Source organism: Brachyistius frenatus, unplaced genomic scaffold (genome assembly GCF_029030835.1).
Source record: "Brachyistius frenatus isolate BFR_SWC_R1_liver_20210118 unplaced genomic scaffold, ASM2903083v1 Contig_121, whole genome shotgun sequence".
NCBI classification, from domain to species: Eukaryota; Metazoa; Chordata; class Actinopteri; family Embiotocidae; genus Brachyistius; species Brachyistius frenatus.
In genome coordinates, this window is record NW_027210720.1 from 613,665 (window position 1) to 640,333 (window position 26,669).

Consider the following 26,669-nt stretch of genomic DNA (forward strand, 5'->3'; position numbering starts at 1 on the left):
TGTCAACGTTGACCTGTTTTAGCTTACACTGGTAAGTAAACGTATTAAACTTATTTAACGTACATTATTTAAATCGCATAACTAATGACTCACAAACTATGGTCTTTACCTCAACCTACCCAAGTACAATGCAGTTCTGGTACCTATAAAATGGCAAAGGTCCAGAAGGCCTGTTGCTGGTACTCTCCAACAGTCATATATGTCATGTTGGTTAACTGCCTGTTTGTTTCAGTGAGATGACGGGTTGCAGAATGTGTTGATGTATGTGTTTCATTACAACATATAAAACAAACATTGTCTGATTATGTGTTAATACAACATTTGTTTAATTCACTGCTTCCACGCACAGTTTTCTTTTTTGATCTGATATCTGCGGTGGATGTGCTGTTGTAAAGTCACAAACTCCTCATAAAACACGGACGCTTGTAAAACCTTTGAGAAATTGAGATGAGGTTCGGAAAATTAACCATAAACAACACTTTTGACATTAACTTACTATTTCTGACAACAACAGCTGAAAGTTAAAAAGACAAAACAGAGAAAAACATGTGGTCCACAGAGGTCAATGGAGTGGGAGGGGCTATTTCAGAGGCCCCTGGTTTCATACATTTCTAAAAATTGCGTGACTCTCGGCTGGAGCACTTCTTGGTTTGGTTTAGTATTAAATTCTCCCAATTCAATCTGGAGTACAAATAATTAAAGAAAAAAAAAAAAGGGTAAAAAGTAATGAAAGTGCAAGATTGTGTGGAGTACATGAGCATTTCAGTAAGAAATCGCCAAGCTTAAAATGGCACGTGAATTTTTAATGGTGAACAAGAACTACAGATTACTCTGTTGATAATACTTTTCATTTTTAGACTCTGGCTCAGATTTGACAGAAACCAGCTGCTGTGTAAAAAGGTGTTTTAGGATCCCTAAAGTTCCAGCTTGCTGTCTGGCACAAAACACAACTGCACGTAAACAAAGTTTATGCCAATAAAATTGGTGAACAGAAAATGATCTCATCGGGTCGTTATATAACCTGTGATGAGTCCTGTGTTAAGTAACAGCAACAGTTTCAGATGTAGCCCCTCCCCCTTTGTAACTCTATACTGAGCATTTTATTTTTCTCTGATGACAAAGTCACAGCAGACTGCGAGAGTATTATACAAAGACTTCTTCAAGACACAAACATAAATGCCACTTTGCATTGTTTTAAATGGCAATGTAAATCTCTTCAGCTGTCGAAAAGCACAAAACTGCAGGTGCACTTACAACGATTCCCCCGAGGAGAACGTTTGTCAAACCAGAGCTCCACTGTGAGCCTGATCGAGGTCTGCTTTGAGGTACTGTAGCCTCCTGTTCTCCCCCCACCGCTCGCTCAGCTGAAGGGACATCTGGAGCGCGTTAAAGCAGTAAGGACATTGGATCTCCCCAGAGCGCTTGACTGGATGGGTGGCCCATTGTAGCCCCCTTTCAGCAGCAGGACCCGGCCCTTCCTGATTGATAGAGGGAGCCCCACATGCACACTTTACTCACACATACTGATAAATCCCACTCAGTTGACATACAGCATGAAACACTGAAACATTGCTGGTGATGTTAGCATGGATTAGACTGAACACGTGTATTTCAACCTTTTGCTGCGTGTACTTTGGGCCATCAGTAATGCATTGATATGCTTTATGTGCAGTTCATTCCTACAGCATAACTCCATATATCACAAGGGAATTTAAGACGAGCATGTTGACAATAAACAGCTCCTGACATATGGCAGTAAAATGGGAACATGGATACTCTGATCTTTTATGTCTAAAGCTTTTCAAAGCATTCCCCAACACCTCATTCACAGAAATCAAGACGCAAATCAAAGCCCATCTTGTTTCTCAGAATTGTACTTTTTCCAAAAAGCACGGAAGAGATGTTTCTATAAGATCCGCTGCTCCCTAAGCAACGAGAAAACACAAACTTTTTCAAAGGAGGAAAGTTCAAAGAAGCTCCTCATTTCCAGTAAATTGCTTTGCCTGATTTGCCATTTCAAATAAATTGCAGTGTTGGCCAAAATTTGCAATTCACAGGAAGTCGTCCCCTCAGCCACACAGAAGAGGTTAATCCATATTTCACGTTTGAATATAAGATGGAAGAGGAGAAAAAGGGAAGGAAGGGGAAGATAGGTAACTCTTTGCCAGGAGATGAGGAGTGGGGGAGGGGGTGGTGGGGGGAAGCTGTGGGAGAGGAGAAAAGGCAAGAGAATGGGAAGAAACAGGCGTCATTTAGAGTAAATGGCATCCAAAAACCCTCTCCAATTATCTTTGCCTACCATGCCAGTGAGACTGACTTAATTAAAATGACTTGAGAGGGAGGGGAGAGAGGAAGGAGCTGCCAGTGATTGAGGGGGCAGGCAGGCGACGTATCTGCACTGAAACACAAAGCTCAGGCATCGCGCAGGCTGTCGACCACTCTCCCTTTTCAATTCCCGACTTCAAAAGAGAATAAAGAAATAATAATAAAAAAGAGAGGGGGCTCTCACCATTTGCAGCCATGTAATTGCGCTATTTAAATGCTACATTTTTTTATCATTGCTGGAATATTGGTTGGGGGGAGAGATGAATGTACGAAAATGGATCGTAAAACAGCGTTGGTTATTTTTTGTTGTTGTTGTTCTTGCCCCCCAACCCCCCACCGCCACTACCACCACCCCCCACCGCCCCACCCCCTTCCACTGCCTATAATCCTTCTGCCTTTTTTCTGAGAAAAACCTCTGACAGTGACCTTTTCGCATGAGGTCTGTTTCTATGGAAACAATGTCCAGCCCCTCTACATTTGGTGTTTTTCTGTGGCCAACATTGGCCCACTTGTGACTAAGAGGAAGAAAGCATCACATTTAAAGATCTGTCCTCTGTTTTGTGTTTCCGCTCGTGTGCACCGACAGGCTGAGGATGAAGCACGGAGCGTCTGCTGCTGCAATGACACGCACGAAGTCCAAATCGGAGTACATAATCATAATCATTTACAAATATATCTGCTTTTCCGAGGAATATCAAAAGAAATCTAAAATCTAGAAGATCTGGTTTGTAGTTCATCTGCCAATTATTTTCTCCTTTAATTGATAACTTTATTTTGGTCTGTAGAATAAAAGAAAACCGGGACAACCACTTCTCAATTCAAATTGCTTGATCTGTCCACGTATCAGTTCACAGGTATCCAAGTGACAGAATTTTTTTTTTTTTTTTAAATCAGTGAAGGAGTTTGATGTTGGTTTATTATCAACAATATTAGTTTTGTAAGGAAACAGGATTTCCTTTCTTACATTTTGGCTGCTGCCCAAACTGAAATCTCAGTGCTTCTGCATGAACATCAGCCCCGCGCAGCACCACTCCAGGAACTGAGCTCACATGAGGTTGAGGCTGATACGCAACCAACAGATCTAAAAGTCTGAAACACTAGAGCGTTAACACCACCTGCTGCTGTGTAAGATTCCTTGTATGGTAGGTGCGCGTCATTAAAAAGCTCCCGCCCCACACAGTCATACGATTAAGGATGCTGAGGAGACGCGTGATGGTGCCTCCAAAATTCTCGAAACAAATGACTTGAGCCTCGATAGAATCCCGAAGGATCCCAGAAATCAGACCTTCAGTGGGATTGGATGACATTACATCGTAGAAATGCAGCCTACCAAAGATGCATCTCTAATGTTTGAGAAACACTAATCCAGAATCCAAAACTCCTTAATTAATCCATGACCTATATACACACTCATTAGTCCAGAAGCCCTCACACAGGAAGCACGTATTCACACAGAAATAACCAAGTACAATTTAAAAAGGATTTTTGATGTGACTAACAAGGAGACAGTAGTGCCAAACACATTTTATTCCACACACACATATAATTGATTCACGTTGAGCATATTTAGGTAGCCTTTCCTCTGTGGATGATTGGAAGGAAGCAGCGTCACCCTGCATTAACCAGGGATAATTTAACCAGGGTTTTGGACCAAAAGCTCAATCAATCCAGCAAAGTCTAATTGGAAAAAAAAAAAAAAGTCCTGCATAGTGTGCTCAAACAGGGACATCAATATTCTCTACGATAACTTTGCTGCTCAAAAATCTATCTCAGGGCTTTCATTTTGAAAAATATGGCAAATCAAATTGTTGGTTTCCATTTTTATGTAGCCACATGGCAAAAAAGGCGGAGCTCACATCTTTATTAACGATGTCTCAGTTTGATAGGATCTTATGTCAGGGTTTAGTATATCTGTTGAGATGATGTTTTAATAAACCTATCAAGCAGCACCTCACACCACAGAGATTCAAAAATATCAGTGCTCTTGTGTTCGGGTGGCATTAATGAATGTTTCTAAATATGTTTGTCTTAGCCACTGCATACATTTCCATTTCTATCTGAGCACTGAGCCAATTTCGATTTAAAATGTGGTTCTTTCTTTATAGCATCAGAACTTGGTGGGATTTAAAGGAGAGTGTATACCGCTGGTGTCAATAAAAAAGCTCTTCTCTGCCACACACACACACACACACACACACACACACACACACACACACACACACACACACACACACACACACACACACACACACACACACACACACACACACACACACACACACACACACACAAACGCATGCTCCTCTCACACTTTGATGAGCCAGTACACACTAACTGCTCATGTGTCACTGCTAACACCTGTTACTGCGCCTTTGTCTTGCGAGCTTATTGTAATGGTCTGTACAGTTTCTCTCACTGAACACAACACAAACTCGTGTTTGCACAGAAGGTTGGTGGGCGCTATAATTTGAAGTTGAAGTGTGAGAATGCACTGTATAGGATAATTGCCAGGACTGAGCAACCACTGTATCAATATACATTGGCTGGAGTGGGCACAGGCTTGGATTTAAATCAAAAAAGTTCTCAGAAACCACAGTGATGATTAAAACTTTGGAATGACCTATCGGGGCATTCTGTGAAAAAGGCAATGTATTTTTAAGTCATTTCAAAACGACATTTTAGTAAGTCTTAAAAACAAACTAATGTAAGACAATACATCGCTTTTTAAAGCTAAAAGCAGTTTTGGTAATAAGTAATGCGTGTGATTAGACAGTGTCTGAGAGGTTTGGGGTCTGGAGGTGAACGAGAGCGTCTCAGTGAGAGACAGAGAGGAAAATGGGTTGAGTTAGCATGACAACCGCTATTTTGATGGGGTCAAAGCCAAGTATCTCCACATATCCACTTTCCCTTTCCTATTCATCGCCTGTCCTCCCTGCTTTTCCATCTCCAGAGACCTCCCTCTCCTCTCCATCCCCCAGTCTTCTTTCTCTTTCCTGCTATTGCTCTTCTTTCTTCCCAAAAACTCACGTTCTCTTCTTTTCACTGATTTCCCTTCGTCCTCCCCGACCCCCTTTCTTAACGTCTTCGGCTGAGTACTTTGAGAAAAACAGGGACAAGCAGACTATTAATTATCTCTGTGTGGTTTGGATGTGATTGTTTGTTGGTTTTGGGAGGGGAAAAAACACTTTGTGAACTGCTTCGGCCTCGGCCCACATCTTCTCAGGGAAATGGTCGATGGCAACAGTCGCCAAATTAAAGGAGGTGGATATAAAGTGGGGAACTACTCTGTACCCTTAACCCCCAGTACTCTGCTTCTCACTGGCCAGATTGTTCTCCCCACACACACATACTGTATACACACACACACACACACACACACACACACACACACACACACACACACACACACACACACACACACACACACACACACACACACACACACACACACACACACACACGGCCACAGTCTTAGCTCCAGTTGCCAGGGAGACCGCCATACCAGGGCTCTGACCCAGGAGGTTTGGGACTGTTTTTCAACGCCCCCCCTCCCCCCAACGACCCACCCACCCTTCCCCTCTGAAGCAGGAGAGATGGCAGCTGTAGGACAGCTGTTCCTACCAGGGCCGAGCCTCAAACCACAACCATCATCCCACCATCAGTGCAGACCGAGCAGCATATTAGGGGACAAAAACAGCCTGCAGCCCAAACGATTACACACATCTGCCTCAGACCTCTTCAGGAAAAATCTGTGAAAGACACCAGATTTAGACCGGACTGAGTTTCCTGTATGTTTATTCCAGCCTAGGGTTGTTTTTTTTCTGTCTACAAAACAATCCTGTTAGGTTTGTTTAATTTGTTAGCTACTCAGGCGTACCATAATGAATGTAATAGTTCAGCTTAGTGTCAATGTTCAAGATCTCAAGAATAAAGAATGAACACAAATACTTTAAAAAAAACTTGTATCACTGCTGTGTTGTGGTGAGGTGCAAAGTAAGCACTATGATAATTAAACTGTTGGCTGACAGAACATTAGGGTATGTTGTCAACTAGTTTAAAATATATGAAGATGTTGGGTACTTTAATGCACATCTTCATGATGTGTTGAATCAAGAATAGTATGTAAAAACACAGACTCTATACAGAGAAGAGCTGCATGCTGTTCATTAAGCGTTCTTAAGTTTTGCTCCTATTCTGACTGTTCAGGGTGATATGGGCTAAATTTCTAAATCAATCAAAACATAAAAGGATAAAGCTGTGGGGTCATCTGCTCAATATGTTGGAAAATACTTTGGAGTAAACCATACAATTGTCTAGAGGCTGCAGAGCTTCATGCTTCATTTGATGTAATGTATTGTTTCGAAACAGGATGTGGTTTCCTTTGATCCTGTATATTTATCCATGTCACAGACAAGTGCGAATTGGCAATTCTAGTTGTCTCCGCCGACCAAGTTTCAGAACCTAATATGCATTGGTGCTCTGCTTTACTGGCCAACATTGCAGCCTCGACAGAAAACGATGCTTAACATAAGCATGCTACTGCAAAGAAGCAACAAATTCAGTCACATAATCAACCCGACAGCAAGCAGATCCATACAGTCACCGTGGTTTCAAGGTGGACACACAAGGTCACCGATTCAGTAGCTGACCAAATATGGAATACGGTCACAAGTGTTATTTTGCATTATTATGATGTCACAGTGATGTTGTCCTTTGACTTAATATTTGATCTCAAAAATGTGCCAAATTTAAAGACATTCCCAAAAGGACTTTCTTAGACATCACATGGGAATAGTTGGACTCTACGGTCTCCACGAACATCAGAGATCAACCTGAACACATAGACGCCTCAGGCCAGTACTGATGCTGCTGCGGAGGCATGCTTACAAAATCACTACAAGTAGACTTATTAGCACAATATTAACATGTTTTATTGCCTGTGTTACTTAATAATTCTGATAATGTGCTGGCTCAGACAACTATAGCAAGCTGCAGCTTGTGGTTTTACTTGGGGGAGAATTTAATACTTTGTAAGTGTTGTGACAGAAGACATATAGTTTTACCTCTGCTCACTGCCCACAGCAGATATAGCTTGTGGATAATTGGTCTGATTTCCTCTGTGTGGAGACGGGCTGTGCATCGCTTCCTCACTGTTTATATGACTGAATTTCCCTCGATACCGACTCTGCGTCTCCTATTTGCATGTTGTCCCCAAAAGAGATAATTACCTCCCATTTGGCCTCACTGTGAAAAAGAAACCATGCACAGCTGTAAATCATTGTACTAGCTAAGGCATAGTTAAATTAGAGACATTTTATTGTGGTTTTTTTTTTTTTTTTAGTCACTTGTCCACTTTCAAAGCAAAAAATAAATCAATCTAAACTACAAGATGAGACAACATGATACATATTCTATAGCAAAGAAAGGAGAAAGAATAAATAAACGTAATGTCTGCCAGTGGCTTTAACTAGTTTTTTTTGTGTGTGCCTCAATGGCCACATCAAGTCATCAGATGAATGTAATACAGCAAAAAGTAAAAGGCAACTTCTCAATTGTAGTGGAGTAAAAGTATGAAGAAAATACTTTTCACTTATCATTGTTAATGTTAAGGCTGCAAAAAGTCAAGATGTGTTTGTTGATTACGTTGTAACTTCACAGCCAATAGATGATACAAATAAAAACTGCAGCAGTTTACTCTGACAAACAAACCAGAAGATACATAACAGCCATAGCATCGTGGTCTCCTCCACTGACTCTATAATGCTTGGTGCTCATAAGTGAACACATTGGTTTATTCAGCGTGTAATCGAATTTGGAAGGTCCCTCATCCACAGGAGCCAAAAAGGCCATTGAGCTGAAACCTAGAGCCGGCAAACCGTGTCTCCTTTAAGATGGCGTGGCAAATTAAAGTGTAGGCCAACTGATCTCACACATATATATTCCAGTAGGAGACAGAGAGATCCCCACAAAATAGATGGCCACCTTTCTAAGCATTTCAAGGGCAGACAGATCCGTACAGGACCATTACTTCTGTGAGAGGCTGCTTTAGTGTTCTACACTGAGAACTTCTCTGGAGGAGGCAAAAAGAAAGAAAAAAAGAGCACAGCTATTGCCCTATGAAGTTTAAATGCTACATATTGCGTCAAAACTGAGTAAAGACCTGAAGCTGCCCTATTGACATGGTGTTTTACCATCTAAAGAGAAATGTGTATACATTATTAAATAAGAGCAGCTAAATTTAATCATAATTATTTATTTTTTTTAAACATCAAATTAATTACCACATTCATGTGGTTTTACTTGATTCAACTACTTTTAAATTATATATTTTACAGATTTTATTTAAACATGCATTTATTCAACTTAAGTTCAGTTTAAATAATAAAGAAAAATATTTTTGCTTCAATCCTGTTCATGATTCTATTCATGTTCAATATAAATATTGATATTTTTTTTATTTATTATTGTTATTATTATTATTATTATATATATTGTTTCTGTTACCGCTAGAGCGGAGCGCACCACAGTGGTGTGTATGGAGCAGGAGGAAGCAGGAACTTCCATGAGTGCTTGGTCAACATCAGCAGTTACATACGTTTTTGTGACCACTGGCACGTATCCATTTCACTATGGACTTGAAACTTGAGCACAGAGCACACATATTTTATGGAAAATATTTGGGGAACAGAAAAAAGACACAGGCAGCTAAATCCAGGTGGTGCTGGTGATTATTTTGTTGCAGGTGAGAGATGTTGGCGATTTCAAAGCGCTGCATAGGCATGTTGTCATGTTCGAGAATCGAGTGTCATCGCGCCGCAGCTGACATGCTTTGTGTTGAATGTTTTTACCTCGTACATCTCAGAAAGTCCCAGATGAACTTGTTGTTGAAAGTCTGACCCTGGAAGACCTCGCAAATGTCAAAGAAACCCACTCACGCTCCAGACCAAACCCGACGCGCCTTCTTTAGTCTTGGACGGTGACATTTTGCCCCTTTTGACATGTTAATGCCACATAAAACACCTCGTCTGACTCGTTGCTTCTTCACCATAGGTTTCCTGACATATTTGAAGAGTTTGATTCAAACTTTGACGCGCATTCTTTGCTCAAGTCCGTGGTGAACAAAACACACGTAACACAGGTACTAATATTGATCAAGCAATGTCATTTGAAATATTGTTTCCCCATGCTCCATGCGCATTACTGTGATGTGCTGTGTTTGTGCTGAACAGGAAGAGCTTCGCAGGGTTTTCCGTAGGTTTCTGGAGGCCTTAGATGCTGTAGTAGTAGTGGTGGTGGTGGGCTCAGGGGTTTGTGAGTTATTTTTTTGTTTATCACTTTCCTAAAAACTATGCATTTTCACATGATTTACAAAAGTTATTTAAAATAAATAATTGGCCATTAAAAATATAATAATCACCAAACATTAGTAAACACTGGATTACAGTAAAGCTATGGTGGCTCAGGTGCTGTGAAAAAATGCTTAAGTGCAGCAGCTAAGAATTATAATGGGAGGGAAAACTCTGAACTTTTTAAGAGGTGTTTTATTGTTTTGAGTTTGCATCATAATGTTCACAAGAACACATATTTTTACAGTAATTAAAACAGAATTTCTCATAATAATCACGCTAAACTTTTTCATTATGCTTGACCTCATCGGTTTCTGCTTGCTTTGGTTGGCCTTTAACCCACATGCAGATTTGCAGAATGTATCATTGCTCAGTCCCATAACATGCTGTTGTGTCCAAGCCATGCATCCATTTCTATGTTTGTGCCATCGAAGTCTCTCCCGTTCTAAATAGCGTGTGAAAAATGTGGGAGGATTTGGCCTGGAATGTCCACTCTCTTCCAAAATATATAATTTATACACATCTATCACTGTTACTTTGCCAAAAAAGAAAGAGTTGCCTTGAGACTGCGCCCAACAGCCTGAGACACATAAAATAGCTGCTTTTCATGTTAAACTGGATAGTCAGAGGAATTATGCACACTTATCTGTTTAGCAGTGCCTTTTTTCCACTGTAAATTGTACAGTTTCTTAGCGGTATTGTCATTCTGCATAATTAGGTAGTATTCTTCGAGAAGAAGAGTAACCTGTTCTCTTTTTTATCAGAGTGCCAGGAAAAGGAGCAGGCTAAGTTAGTATGGTAGTGATTTGGCTCTCCCCCTCCATCTGTTTTGTTTTCCTTCCATCTCTCTCTTTTTGATGAGCTGGGTCTTCAGTCCCCCTTATAAAATCCCATTAGCTCTTAATGAAGTCGGGCTCCTAGCCTCTCGGCCTCACCTCATTTAGCACGATTGTCTGGCGGCCATTAGCATGGAGGCAATTACAGCCGCACGACAAGAGTAATTGGAAATGCCGACAGGGACCCTGAGAAATGGGAATAAATAAATATATATAAAAAAAAAAAAAAAATTCAAACTAATAAGCTTCCATTCAGATGGCAGGGAGGGAGCCACATGTGTCTAAGTTAAATCAACATAATTACAATTAGGGTTGGTAGGGTAAGGAGCCCGGGTGAGGGAGAAATGGATATGGATGGATTGAAGGATGATGGTTAAGCACAGAGGTAGTGAGTGTGAAGAAGGCAAATGTGGGATCACACAGTGAGGCTCATAATGAAGAACATAAGTGTTACCTCGAATTCATGTCACCGAGAGGTCAGGCACAGTATGGTGGCACGTGCAAGTTCAAAGGTAGCTTAAATGTTTTATATTTGTATTAATATAATTATCTCAGAAAAACCCACAAACTAAAGGCCTATTTGCTGACCTTACAATCTGAATTTTGTTTAAGGTGGTTTGATTCATATCAGTGAGCCTAAAGAAGTCATGTTGCCATTAAGGAATCTGCAATGGCAGCCTACATGATTTAATGTCTGATAATATAAAATAAGCACTATATACCTATAAAACATGCATTGGCTTGGAGGAATTTTAGTCAATGCATCTGTATAACAGCTTCAGCTCTGAGATGCTTTTGGTTTCCTCACCATAACTTCTCACTTAGGGTCCTTTTGGATTAAGGTCAAGACTTTCACTTCTCCATCCCAAAACATTCACTTTATTATTCCTTAACCATTCTTTGATAGAACGACTTGTGTGCTCAAGGTTGTTATCTTACTGTAGGAAAGTTTCTCAGAGATTAAGTTCACTGCCAAATCTCCAGACATGTTGCTTTAGAATTAGCAGATGTGATTTAGAATTCATTGCATTAATGATGTAAGCTATTCTGGCCCAGATGCAGCAAAACAGGCCCAAACCATGATACTATCACCACCACATGTGGACAACAACAAATAGGAAAAGATGAATGGCAGTGGTTTCCTTTCACCAAACTAAACACTTCTCATTTAAACCAGAAAGTTCCAGTTGGTCTCACATGTCCACTGAACTTTTTTTTAAAAGCCTTCTGGCTCGTCCACGGGATTTTATTCGAACTGCAGATGGACAGAAACGTTCTTTTTGAAGAGCAGTTGCTTTCTCTTTGCAAAGGTGTTTTTGTAATCTTTTCAACAACTCTATTTCTGGTGTCCTCAGAAGTCTCCTCTGTCCATCCCATGATACACTTCCACAAACACGAGTTGTGAAGCTCTGACTTCTATAGATCCTTGTTCATTAAGTAAAACAGAGAACCCTCTCACACCGGATTGTCATCCCATTGATACCCAATTCTAATTTCACCTTCAAATTAACTGTAAATAATAGATGTCGACATACTTTTTCCACTTGAAGATATGTAATCTTGGACCATTGCATCAATAAATAAATGACCTGTTATATGTTTGTCTCATTGGTTTAATTGGGTTGTCTTCCTCTACTTTAAGGACTTGTGTGAAAATGGAAGAGAATGGTAGGTCATATTTATGCAGAAATATAGGAAAGCTTTCACGCACCATTGTATTTGTAACTACCTTATACCAAAGTTAAAAGGACTTATGAATACTACTTATCAGTAATATGTATTTCCAGACATCTTGATTAAACTAAAACATCACAGAATGAACACATAAGTCTGTCTGGCCTAAAATCACAACTGAGGAAACCTGCTACTGTAACTCAGGAGTAAAGGCACATGAATTTGTCTCCGTGAACGAGGCTAAACAAGACCCTAAACACATTACTGCCGGCACTCCACCAGCTTCTAACATGTAATAACATGCGGTGTTTGTCAGATGAATTCCTGTGATGATTTAACTGGTTACATCATTTTATTACCCCGGCATGTTTTTGGTTCAGTCAGTTTGTGTGTTAGTTGGTGGGATATCTTAAAAGTAGGAAGTGGTAGAAAGTTTTTTTTTTTTTTTTTTTTAACCTTTCGACTTATAACTGTATATATAACACAAACTTTTATATATATTTTTTTTTCCTGCAGACTTGGGTCGAACATAATAATGCACCTGTACATATTCATTATCTTCATTTTGACTGTACAGACTAAATCTTTTTCAACACTCAATCTATATATATATTTTTTTTTATCATTTAATACATAGTAAATCAAGATGACATGCCTTTTTTTGTATGCAACACCATTTCCTGAAAGCTGTTTGCTAAATTTTTCGAGGTTTGGATTATTTGACAGATCTTTACAGTACTTTACATTACTGTGACGCAACATTTAATAGCATTTCACAGACTGATGGCGCTGCAATAGCCTTATGGTCAAATAGTCAAAGTGAGTGGCCAACAATTTGAATTGAAATTTTGCACAATTCATCCTTGAACAAAGCCTGAATATTCCCAAAGGGCAAAGGTATGCGCGCTCTGTGCTAGTGTGAATATGAAACCAGTAAACAGAGTATTAAAATAGAATCTGCAAAATGCACCCAAATAAGATATAATCAGATGCAGTGTGCTTTAATAAAAAGCTGTATGGCCTCCATTTGTAGCAGATACAACAACAAATGCACTACATGCATTAACGTTTTCAAGGGTTTGACCTTAGAGGCCACAAAGTGCACAAAATATGTATTTTATTTTGTTGAAAAAAAATTAATTTAAACAAAATTTGATTCTTGACTTTATTATTTGATTAAAGCGGGACCTCGCCACTGTATGAATCAAAAGGACGACTCGAGAAGTCTCGGAGGCTCTGAGACTCCTGAAACAACAGCAGGCTGCAGGCTCGCTGCCAGTTCGACATGGCATCTCTGCTGTCTAGCCCCCGCCCCACCCACTCACTCCCACCACCCACCACCACTCTTGCCCCCTTTCCTGCCTCCTAAGCTGAATGACAGGTGGCAGAAACCCGATCAGCATGGGCCTTCATCAAGGAAGCACTCCCATCTGAAATGGGCACGTTGCCCGTTCGCCCACCCGAGGGCCACAGCACAGAGGCCTCTGAGGCTGAACGGGGAGCTTGTGTGTGTTTGAGTGAGTGCGTGTACATAAATGAGGCAGGGGATGAGGGGAGTGGGTCTACAATGGACACAGGCATGGGAGGGAAGGGAGGGGTGTGTGTGAGAGGTATAATGGACTTTTTGGCTGAGGAGCTGAGCGGCATAGCTGGCACTGGGTGTCCAGGGTTCAAACGGGAAACTGGTGGCTGGCTCCCACAATAGTCAGTGCGAGAGTCCCAGAGGGTCGTCCACAATGCCAGAGCAAGCGGCTGCTGTCGACAATGACCTCCAAGGCTTCGCTGCTTGAAGCGGGTTCCACCCTTCAGCACTTCCCTTTTAGAGCTGCCACACAGTTAATGCAGGGATTACTATTAAGGACATGTATCTGAAACATGTGTGCATTCTGTTAGTGAAGTCCTGTCACTTGGGTTTGCTTTAGAGCTTTGGCTACTGTGCTGCAACATATGACTGACCAACACCAGCATTAAACTTAACGTAAGAATATCACCAAAACTGAGAATAATATCACAAAGAACTTTCGATACTGTAGGACCTCGTGTTTATAATAGAATGACAGATGTAGTTGACAGCTACTTCCTGCCCTTACAGACCAAATCAGATTGAAAAGCTATCGGCTATCAGAGGTGCAACAGAGCATCTTGGCGCGAAATTGGAAATCCACAGAGTTACACAGGCCTGTCCTTGTGCAACCCACTGTCCCTGCTCTTCATATAAAAAAAAAAAGTTTATTTGTGTAAAATAGCTCTACAAGCAATCACTTCATGGAGTAAAGTGATTGTGAGTTGAAGGGGGGCAATGGTAAGGGAAGGGCAGGGGGGAGTCTCCAACCAGGAGGAGATTTAATTAGTGAAATCTCATTAAGTCTAACAAAATTAAGCGTAAAACAATCCTTGGTGGGGAACCGTGGTGGAGGTTTTGGGTGTGGAGAGGGAGGGCAGGAGTGGGGAACACTTAAGGGCTGAGAGGACATGGAGACTGGCTGTGCGATTAGTCTGGCCTGTGTGTAGGAAGAGACAAATGGCTTAGTATAACCAGACCTCCTCTGGCACTCATCTAGAGACTTCCATTTGTGTACAAATCCCCCATTGTCCCAGCTCTTATTTTGTCTACAGCTCTTTCCCAATGTAAGGACCTTTACAGAATTTGATACTAGGAGTAATTAGGATTTATAATCACACAACATAAATACAAAAGGGTTGATGTTATAAGAGCAGGAGAATGATGGAGGATAAAAGATGTTTGAATCCCAGAGCTGGCGGGACAGTGTTGCCGTGGAACAGCCCTGTCACTGGTCAACAAAGTCTGAGTCTGAGTCGCCTGGCTTTGTATGTCTTATTTTCTTTGTAAGTAAAGTTCTGTATGCCTAAACCTGCCTCAGCATCAGGCTTTTGAGTCCTTCTATCTCTTAATTAACTGTAGCAAAATTCATCAGATTATTCTGGACAAAACTTGGATTACATTCTGAGCATAAAATAAAGGCTACGGTAAAGAATGTGGTAAGCACAAAAACATTTAAAAAATAATAACGGTATGGAAAATAGCACGGTTTGTGACAACATGCAAACTTTGGTTTCCTGCCAGTCAGAAGCGCTTCACACCAATCCACCACCTTAACCTCCAAACTTCCACATTTCTTTTTGCTAAATCCAGTAAAGGGAGGCTACTTTCCACGCTGGCGCCGAACACTGTCATTGGATGGAAATTATGAGGCGCAAATGTGTCCAATAATGACAATGCAATCCATTCTGTATCTATATCTGCTTATCCTTTTTCAGGGTTGCAGGGGGATGAGTCCAATCCCAGGTCACACTAGGTAGACTCCAGACAGGTCGCCAGTCTGTCACAGGGCTAACATTTATAGACAGGCAACCATTCACACTCACATTCACACCTTTAAAGTGCATGTCACAGGGAGAACATGCCAACTCCACACAGAAAAGCCCCCAGCCCAGGTTCAAACCCACAATCTTTTTGCTGTAATAGGACAGTATTATCCACGAGACCACCGTGCCACCCCAGATCCTATAATCCCATCCTTCTATTTCTTGGAATACTGAGCTGTGTCAGAAATGAACGTGTAACACCCATCCACCAACAACATGACTGCCACTATTTGCTTGATAAAGAATAGTTAATTCAGAGTTGATAGAGTGTGAAATAGCCTGCACTAAACTATTGTTACACTGGCCAGCTACCAATGAATGTAGACGCATGCTGTGGTGGAAGTTTCCAAAATGGTTACATAATTTCAGATCCAAAGTTTTTCTTCAATGAAGAGACAAAATCAAAAATGAGCCCGAGGACCATCAGGTAAATGTTAGTGACCTGACCAGACCAAACACTGACAGCAGATACTCCACACACACAGTATTCGACGCATTAAAAAAGACCCGATTAGACTCAATAGAATTTGGAATTTGGCCTGACTTGGCTACCAGATCGACCATGTGGACCCGTGAAGACCTCTACTGCAGTGCAAAGGTGAGGTTTCAGGGCACCCAGTTACAGCTGTAAAATGGTGCCTTCATGGCGGCCAGCACCAGCATAAATTCGATGGGTTTGTTCACTTGACACTACGTGAAAAATAAAAACATAAATCGAAGATCAACATGAAAACCACAAAGTTCAGCTCTAGCGTCAGTCCTCTCGTCACTTGAAAGACATTTTTGTATAATAGGGCCATTTAAGTTAACAATTTTATTTAGCTGTCTGGCTACCGCTTCAGCCCCACTGTATTTTTGACTTACAGCAGTGGGTCCTTAATAAAGAAGGCTCATTTGGACCTTACAGATCCAGCACATTTTACACCAATTTTCTTGTTTTTTTTTCTTTTATAAGTAATAATGACAACTAAACTGTTTTTCAGTCTGGTTTTGCTTTTAATGTCATTACTTTTCAGGAGAAATTAAGAATGTATTACAATAAGCTGTGTAAGGGTACGAACAAAATCATCCACGAATATAAATTAACTGACTTGACTTGGCAGTAGATTTCAGAGTGGCTTTGTGTCTTACTGATGAATACATTCAAAAAAGAAAAAAAAAATAGATATGAAAAAGAAAATCTAAATCGTTTTCACTTCAGCTTAAACGCCTACATCTCTTTCACTTCTTCAAATCAATTTGCAATTAATTGCAAATATGGGGGAGCAGAGGACATTAAAGTCCGTTAGCTTATATCAATCTAAACCATAGGGACATGCAGTAATATTCAAATGCTCCAAGACAACAATGCCAATTTCTAATATTCATGTCTCTGGGGGTGGATATGGGCAACAACTACAAACAGCAAGACAATTGTACCAACCAACTCCTGCTGGACCCAACTCTTCTGATCAACACATTATTGAGATAAACTCACAAAATTAGTGAAATTTGTAAAAAAAATAATAACTGGTTGTAATCCTTGGGAGTCCTTTACTCCCCCTTACTTACACACTGAGCATATTTAGTTGCTGTTACTTAAAATCATCACAGAAAGCTACACTCTGGTGCAACTACAGCAACATGAACACTTCATTATCTTGGCTGGGAAATACTGTTTGAGCTCAGAGAGGGTTTCTATGGAAGCAATTAGTGCCCAAAAGTCATTGGTCTGGCAAGTTTATTTTGTGTAGCTTTATCTTGATGATATGAACTTGTTTTACCGCTGTTTTTGTTTTGAATGCACCTGTAGATCATATCATATTTTCAAAAGACAGAATAATAAGGTCATGGACTTATTTATATTGTTATCCCTGGTGTTTCCAGTTTAACAATTACCTCAGCATCACATATGCAGCAAACTGAGTGTTTTTGTTGGAAGAACTCAAGTTCCGGTCACAAGGATCAACAGAACGTTTGAGGACATTAATGGCCCGCTTTGTAATGGCAATGAAATATAGAACCACTATTGAATCCTAAGCAACATTGAATGACGACATAATTGCTGGTTAGAAACGAGTATAGTGGCCTACTTTCAGTCCCGAAGCACCAGGTACCATTAGAAAGGGACAGTTGTCATCTTTCATTCGAGTCTGTTTACATTCCCTTTTGGTTCCTACTGTCTCACCATTCCATGTCAAGATCATAAACAACATACAGATGGACATGTGTTCAGCACCTGGCCTTAAGGGTATTGTTCATGAATACGCTGTTTAAGGAAAACATAATGATAGTAAACCAAAGCAGTTTCCGGAAAAAAAAAATGGTTACATTCTTTTTAATTCTCATCCAAGATGCAAATGCTGAAAAGTTAATCATCAATCATACAAAAAAACCTCACACAGCTATAGATTGAAGTTCCCGCAAGAATTGAGCACAGAAATCAAAATTCTCATTTAGAGGTTGAAGAAATGTTAAGAAAATCTGAGGATCATTTGGTTTTTAACTGTGCGCTTTTAAATTATTAGACTGGTGTTAGCCTCTGCATAAACATAATATCTGTAGTGTTACTTTGAGTGTATCAATTGTGAGTATATCAGTGCAAAATGAACATTCTGTTCATACAACATACTGAGAAACTGCACACAGGATAATACAAGATGACACAACCTGAATGCATCATAAGGTTTATATACCAAAAAAAAAGATGTACGACAACTTACAGTTAGCTTGCCCACAGCAAGTGTCCAGATCTCCTGTAAAAACCTGTTGAGAGAAGTGAAAGGTCAAGATTAACAACTTAATAAAGTAATCATTATTAATAAAAATTGTCACGTGAGGATCAGTCAGTAAATGCATGCCCGGGTGCAGTTTATGGGGGACTCGGAAAAGTATTATTTACACCTGATGCAATCCCTTAAAACAAGTCAATAAGGTTAATGAATTACAACATGGTACATTCAAAGGATAAAGCTGGTGTTATTCTAGATTTGTCTTTTTTTCTTACTGTCTCACATGAGAAGACCAAATGTTCAGTCCATCTCTGTCTGTGGCTCTCAGCCCTGAGACTCCTGGTTCCTACTCAAGATATAAATCTGTAACTCATCCATATGTAGTTTTATTTGTTTGAATAAATGCTCGGTAAGTTCCTAAAGCAGCTGGTCAGTGTAGTTTTTATTAAAAGTTACTCAAACAGAAAGAAATTCTGTTTGTGTCAGGGAGTATTTTCAGCAGCAGATTTATTGACATTTGGTAGGATACTTGGAGTATTTCTAGCAGCAGGACGGTGTGTGTGGGACTGAGTTAAAATAAACACTGTGTGTGTTCATGGTAATGAAGAAACAGGTCACATCTTGCAACAGTGTGCACACTGATGTGGTTTCAGTGTTTTTTTGGACATTAGTGGAGCTCAGTGGTTCAGAGGGAAGATTTATCAGACTACACAAACACAATACTTGTTAGTAAGATACATTCAGCAGCAGTTTTGATATTTTCTTGGTATTTGTTAAGAATTTTCTGGAATAAAATATAATAACAGCTTCACACTTTGGACCAGTAAACATCGTATGTAATGGAGACAGACTGCGATCATTCCTACTCATCCTTTACTTTACAGTGTCACTGCTTAGATATGGGGGCATAGCAGCAGCCCAGGCTGAATAAGAGGTGGGACAACAGGACAATCTGTAATTCAGATTGTCAGAATTAATACACTGCTTTTTGTTATGTTTTCTTTTTACCGATAGTACTGACTGAAAAGTAAATGTAGGGGATATCAAATGCAACAGGAACCCTTGCAGGATTCGCGGGGATCGACAGTAACGTGGTGTGTATCATTTGAGACCCAGGCCACACAAAAAAAAAACACTTCTGACAAACCACATTTATCCTCAGAAGAAGCTCTGGGGGGAGAGGGGGATTTTTTTTTTTAAACATTTGAGAAATGGGTCAAGGCCAAAAATTGACATTCATGCTCAACTGTTTTTGAAGTCAAACTGAAAATGAATGCATGGCATTGAAAACTTAAAATTGAAGTTGTGATGTAGGTCTAAAAAATATATTGGGTATATTTATCCTCAATAAATAAATCCATAATAATCTAAGTGAGTATATTAAGTGTAGGTTTGTAGTATAAGTCATAGGTGCTTTTGAAGATATGAATAGAGCCTATTTACGAGTGCTTCATTTGTTTCAGGTTGTTATTGTCTTATATTGAATATTAACTTGATTTGCAGTTAATCAACAAACAAAATGCATCTGATTATAATTTTCAATGAGATAAAACGGGGAGGTCAGTAAGCTGTTACTCAAATTCCATTGAGCAATTGACTGGCTGGCCGTGTCTGAGCCACACGGAGCGTAGCGAGTTATGGCGCACATGCAAAAGATTTAAGTTCAATCAAGCATTCAGGGCTGGACACCTGATCTTTCGCTTAAAGCTCCTGCAGAACAGTGGGAGTGTGGTCAGGCCTCACAGCAGGCCGCCTACCTCCAGCAATCTGCTAACACAGAGCCTCTGAAGAGATGGTATTTATCCAGTTCAGCACAGCTCTGTGGGGACTACTGTGTGTGTGGTAGTTGGGTACTACCAGGGGCCACAAGTGGATTTGGGGGAGGGGAGAGGGAACGGAATGAAAGCTGTGGAAATTTAGCGAGAAGAGCCCAAACATTTCTCTGTTTTAGAGTTTTGAGCTCCCTAAGGGCGGGGCAAGCAAAACGCTTACAAAAAAATTCATCCTAACCCAATGTCATGCAGATTAGGAGTGAGTACATGTTTTGAGATACGGCAAATAAAGTGGCTCACTGAACAGAACATGATAATAGGGGGAAATTACAAACACGTTGTCGCTCTTGGGGTTTCTGCCATATTTCATGTGCCCAACAGAAAGAGAAAAGTGTTTGCGATGAGGTCTTAATTTGTGAATTCTGACACACGTATTTAAGTGCAATAGAACATGTACAAATATTTGAATTGAATTCACAGCATTTTAAAAACATGTTAGTTGCATGTGCTATTACTTGCTGAACAAATCCTCACATAACCAAATAAAATGTTCATTCCCATATTGTTCTCATATTTCCAGCATTGATAATTCAAATACATGTTCTTTATTTGGAGGGAATCCCAACTATAGTTGAACCTGTTATGAAAGATTCAGAGATCAAAACTGCTAATAAAATTGGGCATACCAATGATAGTAACAAGAAACTCAAAGCCCAAGAAACCCAAGAAGTCTCTGGGATGTAGCTTGAGTTCCCCTGCCAAACAGACCACTCAGACCAGAGGAGATTTGGGAGAGAGCATTTCTTAGGTTTCTTTCAGCCACAAAGAAAACATTTTAGCCTCTCAGTAATCCTTCCCGAAGCCCTCCCTAAGCTCCGAGGGCCCTTCCTCCCTCGGTCATCCCTCCAGCCCCCGTCTGGGATCCGAGAGGAGCGTCTCTGTGTACTGAAGCCCGCCACACACACCATTCACCATCTATTCCTCTCCATGACCCCTCTGGGAGCCAGCTGACCTTCCTGTCGACGTCAAAGTAAATCAGAGCGGGAGCCGGAGCAGCGAGGGGCTCCACCCAGGGGGCTGGAGGTCTAATCACCGTGTTCCTCGCAGAAACCACAGAGGAAACATTAGCATTCCTGAATCTGCCCAGCATCGCTCACACTGCAGCCGCTGCATGTGTACACAGGTACACAGATACAGAGAGTCAAGACACTGAGTTTCTATTTTCATTTTCTGCAAGAGAATTGATTATCTCAGTTTCCCCACAACAGCACTCTTTTTTATGACATATGGCATATCGAAATTTAATACATATTACCTAAAGAGTGCAGTAAAAATGTAATGTTGATCTCAGCTTTTTATCCATATATATTGACTGTATAAAGATGGACAACATGTCACAACTTCCTCCCACTGTACATGGTGGAAACGGGCACTGCCGTCTCATGTAGGTCAATTTCAACCATCGTCTGTGCGGTAGTACAGTTCAGAAGTACTTAATGTCACAGAAACCATATTTGTCAAACATTCATTTGAGGTGTACTTGACTTTTGACTTTCACTCATGTGCCATCAGCTAATGTGGAGGAGGCGGGGTTAATGACCTATGGCTACTGCAGAAAGACATCATTTCAGTTGTACAACTACAATTTGCAGGTGTTAACGTTCCTCTCCACTCAGGATAGATTGTGTTTTAGTCAGTTACTTTGAATGATGTATGTTCAGACGTTGACACTATAGAGGACTGTTGTCAATTTATCTTGGTGAAAGGGAAAACTTTTCTCTGAGCTCACCAAAAGCACTGACCAGCAGCAAGATTTATCACAACTAGTCAGGGAGTCAGTTATGGTCTAAGAGACTTTACTTTATGTAAAGTGGAGACCTGCAGTGTACATTTCACACACACACACACGCACACACACACACGCACGCACGCACGCGCGCACACACACACACACACACACACACATATTGCTTTCTAATCAGGCAATTGAACTTAGAGAAAGAGCATAGAGAAGTAGTTTTATTTAAAAATGTCTAAAGGGTATATTTAAACAAATAGCCATTTAGTCAATTATTCCAGTTCGCAGCAACTATTTATTATTAATTGTTTAAAGAAGCAGTGCAGGATTTATCAGCATCCAGCAGTAAGGCTCCCCTTCCCAGCATGTACGAGAAAGTATGGTGGCTGTAATAATCGTGGAAAATCCGAAAGGTCATCTCTCGAGCCATCGTTAACTTTGTCTGGTCGAGGCTACTGCAGAAACACAGCGATGCAACATGGGGAACTCTGTTGGAAGAAGACCTGCTACCTATGTACATATGAAGGACATTTTAAGTTAACAAAAACCCAATGATAAAACACTAATAAAACTATGAATATTGTATTTCATTTATGCCAATAGAGCCCACTAATTGCTACAGATTGCTCCTTTAAATCCCTTTGTTACCCCGTTCATCCTGGAGGTCCCCGTACTGGTACCAGGCTGTATCTGTTAAAAAAAAAAAATGCAATCACTGCTATTTTTTTAAGGTTGCTGAGTGTGGCACATTCAGTGAAGAGGCTGCTTAGTACTGCTATTATTAAAACGTTTTTTGCTTTTGTTATGCTTCATCTATGTTGCATCATATTTTGTAAAGTTGCAGTTGAGATATTTTAGAACGAGTTCAATAACACCAGTGTTTACTGACTCACTTTTCAAAGGCTGCCGTTGACAATCTAATTCGTCGTGTTGATTAGGTGAAGGTAAAAATTACATTTTTTTTTGCTTCAGTTTTCAGTACAAAGAGACTTTTATTTCAAATATGATCTCTTATCCATAGAGCCCAATGCTGTTCATTTTGTCTTACAGTTTTGCAGGTGATGCTGACTAAGTTTGGGGATGTTTTCTCAGGTAAAACTGCAAAACTGTGTGTAGGGCTTGAGGGGTAGAGCAAAATAAACCCTTCTCCTACCTCTACCATCTTGTGTGAATCTCCTGTGTGGAAAATTTAGTTTCTCTGGAGATATATGAAGATGTCATCTTGAGCCCTGAAATACGGTCTCCTTTTTAGGGGCATTTCCTTTAGAAGATAGTATATGCTTGGTCATGTGGTGTGTGTGTGTGTGTGCATTAACCAATCAGCTATAGGGTGCCCAAACTGCTCTCTGATGTAATATGATTATTTGACAATTAAAATAATCCTCAGCTGCAGTTTTAAAATATTTGCTTCATCCCAACCAAAGACCTCAGGCGACATACAAGTTGCCTTCTGCGGCATGAAAGTTGCCTTAAACAGCCCACCCAGGTATATCCAGACCCACGCAGGTAAAACAAATCCCTCGGTTTCACCTTCAGTAAATTATATATTTGACTACTTTCCCTTACCGTTTTTATACACATTTTTGGCCACACATCTGTCTGAGTTGCATGCACTGAAGGAACTGAGTGGGAACTAGAGGCTTCTCTGTGCGCCGCCACCTCGCTAGTGTTTACCACTCGTCCTGCATATGAGGCAGTTAGGGAACATCAGTGTACTTTAGCATCTACTGATGACCTGCATGTGAACTGTTTTAAGAAAGATCTGTAAATTGTAGCATCTACTGATGTGTGCAAGTGAGGGAAACATCTGTAAACTATAGAAACTAACCTGTGTTACACTCTCCCCTTCTAAATTGCATGAGTCTCTGCATACACATCAGTCACATGCTCCGCCACCCACCACCACAAGTAAATTCTCAACCTGTGGGTAACACTAAAACACTCATATGTGATGATATCAGCTCGTCTGCTGGAAGATTTCATTTACTTGGGATACTTTAAGTGTATTTGGCTGATCATATTTTTTTTTATAGGATTCTGACTTCTACTTGTAAAGGAGTATATTTTAAAGTGTGGTCTACTTTTACTCAAAGTATCTGAGTACTTCTTAGACGGTACGGTTACAACAATAAATGTATTTACTGTACTGATAATTCATATGCACACATCCTCAGTCAGTGAATTCTTCATTAAAGCAAAGAGTGGGAGGATGAGACCTTCCCCTTGGGTTGCGTTTCCAGCTTTATTATGGCTGAAGGAATTGGACTCACAGAGTGCTGCTCCCTGGACAAGTTGTGCTTCTTGTGAAATGATTGTTTTATTGTTACACTGTGTACAACATTTGCTCATATCAATAATGGGATATGCTCCAATGCATCCGGCAAACCCTGGGAGAGAATGTAGCCTCATTTGATTAATTCAATTTCACTGCTCGCTTTCGTGGCAAAGGAGGTTTGAGGAAGACACAGGAATAATTGAATATTCACAACTTCCTTCCAAAACTTTCTCTCTCATCGTATTGAATCTTTTTATAGGAGAAAGAGAACTCCAGATGGACATCTTTTTAAGATTTCCAAATCCTCCTCTGCTGCTAGTGGGAGTTTTGGGGTCAAGGTGTAAAGGGAGGACCTAAAGACCTGTTTCCCACAATCCCACCACTGCTATAGCCCCCCAGCTGTTCAAGGGCTTCCATAACAACAGCTGCGCAGAGGTTTAGTGGTTCATGTTGCTATGACAACAGCAGGATCAATTGGCATGCACAGACTCTCGATGCTAATAGCGAAAGTGACATTATGCCATAATTTCATATCAATAAAACACAGGCAGGTTTTTTTTTTACTGCAATCACATTCAGGGGAACATTAAAAAGAAGCAAATAATTAATTTTGCATGATAATGCGAGTGGCTCGTACGCCAAAAACTTGCAAAGATCTCCCACGCATATTGACAAACCAACCTAGCAACTTCACACTTCCAAACCAATCTCTGGCGTTGCAGATTATCTCGGTACAGAGTGTGATTGTTTTTCAACTCATACAATAGAGGCTAAATAAGTCCCCATGCCTGGCAGCTGTATGTGCCACAGATCACTGGCCGGCAGGATGTGCAACAATCAGAAATATTTCTGTTCTCCTGACAAACAGGATATCAGGTCACTTGGCCACCTTAACAGTGAGGATTACACTCTATGGGGAGGATTTACAGTATTGTGCAGGACCACGAAGAACTAACCTCGGCTCTACTTCAGGTTCACACTTGTAGGACAATGGAATCTCTCTTTATTAATAAAATAATAGTGCACTCGCTGTTTCTGCTCATGTATTTAACAGTTAGTTAGAGCTTAGTTCTGCAGCTTTTATTTTGGCGAGCGAAACTTCAACCATTTGAGGCTAATTCCTGGGAATTACTCAGGGCTCACGATGACAATAGCAGGTATTCCCACAGGAGTAACCGGAGCCGGCATGGCGTCACCAAAGGTTTAAGCCCAACATTTAACGAGCATGCAGCTGATAGAGGCAGCTGTGCCAGACAAAACACAGCACAAACACACACATACTGTATAGTCTGCACACTCCGGCGTGAACATATTATCCAGCTGCTATATGCACAATATATCAAACTTCCCGCATGACACAAGGTTCTCTAACTCTGTGTCTGCCACTAATCAACTCTTGGCTGATATTTGACATTGATTATTCCTTCCCGTCTCACAGAACACGATAGTCCCTTATGAACAGTGAGGGGAAACCAAACAGGAATCCACAGCTAAAAATACCCACGTCATGATGAGTCAGGATGGACTGAGCAAACAAAAAGAGAGCAATCTAATTTCCCCCAGTCTGGGCTTTTGGTAAAGACTCTCAGAAAAAAAGTTCCAGTCCTCAGTGCCACTAGTGGATTCCTCTATTTATTGAATTGAGCTCCATCAAGAAGAGGGAAAATAAGAATCCGCAGACAAGTGGGATAAAAGAGAGCTTATCCAAATGGAGGCTAATGATGTGAAAAAGACTGGCAGATTAAAATGGAATAAAGGTGCAGGAGCATAAAAGTGTTTTGTGCCGACATGTTTGCGGGTGTTAAGTGACACGGAATTACTGAATGTTGTATATTCTGGCTGTCAAGCACAAACTGGTGGATGCAAACACATTCAAACCCAACCGTGTATGGAGGCACAAAACCAACATAATTTATCCAAACATTATTAAAGGAGTCCAAAAATAAGTAAATAATTTTGTAAGTTGAATTTAGAAAAAGAAAATACAAAAGCTCCAACTTTGATTTTAACCTCCAGTCAGTTGTGAAAAAAGAGATGAAATATGTGTAATTATTTCCCGAACCTCCGTTAGCTGCTTAAATACATGAATATGTAACTGACTTAACTCATAGCCAGATAACTTTGTTAAGATGGATTTAAAAAACGTTTGCTTTTGGATGTTCTAATAGAAGAAACCAAGTGACGGGGAAACCTTTTACGATGCAATAAAAAGTATGTTGGCATGAAAACTAATTTTCGTTTTAACCAAGCATCCTGCACAATTGATATATTTGAAATTTAAAACAAACCAAAGAGCAAGAGAACCGGTTGAGTACATAGTTGTAGCAACAAGATTTGGCCAAACTGATTTAGTTACTGTTACAAGAGTTTATACATTGAAAGTAATTTGATTAACATAATCTAAACGGGTACTTTTGCCTGTATGAAAGCTGGCTCTAAGTGTGTTTAGCTGAAGCACAGCAGGAACAGCTCTCGGCTGTCTGGTGATTTTGGCAAAGTGTCCAAATCTACATTTAAAACATTTTACTACAACTTCAGCCTGACA

At 40.4% G+C, this 26,669-nt stretch overlaps 1 protein-coding gene across 2 annotated transcripts in view; it reads right to left on the reverse strand.

Moving 5' to 3' along the window:
* Positions 1-26,669, reverse strand: part of LOC138629781 (homeobox protein PKNOX2-like) — a 100,650-nt gene that overhangs the window by 55,338 nt on the left and 18,643 nt on the right. For both annotated transcript variants that reach the window (XM_069713711.1, XM_069713712.1), the window contains exon 2: positions 18,271-18,313. The gene's annotated coding sequence lies outside the window, so the exon portion shown is untranslated. The remainder of the gene's footprint in view (positions 1-18,270; positions 18,314-26,669) is intronic.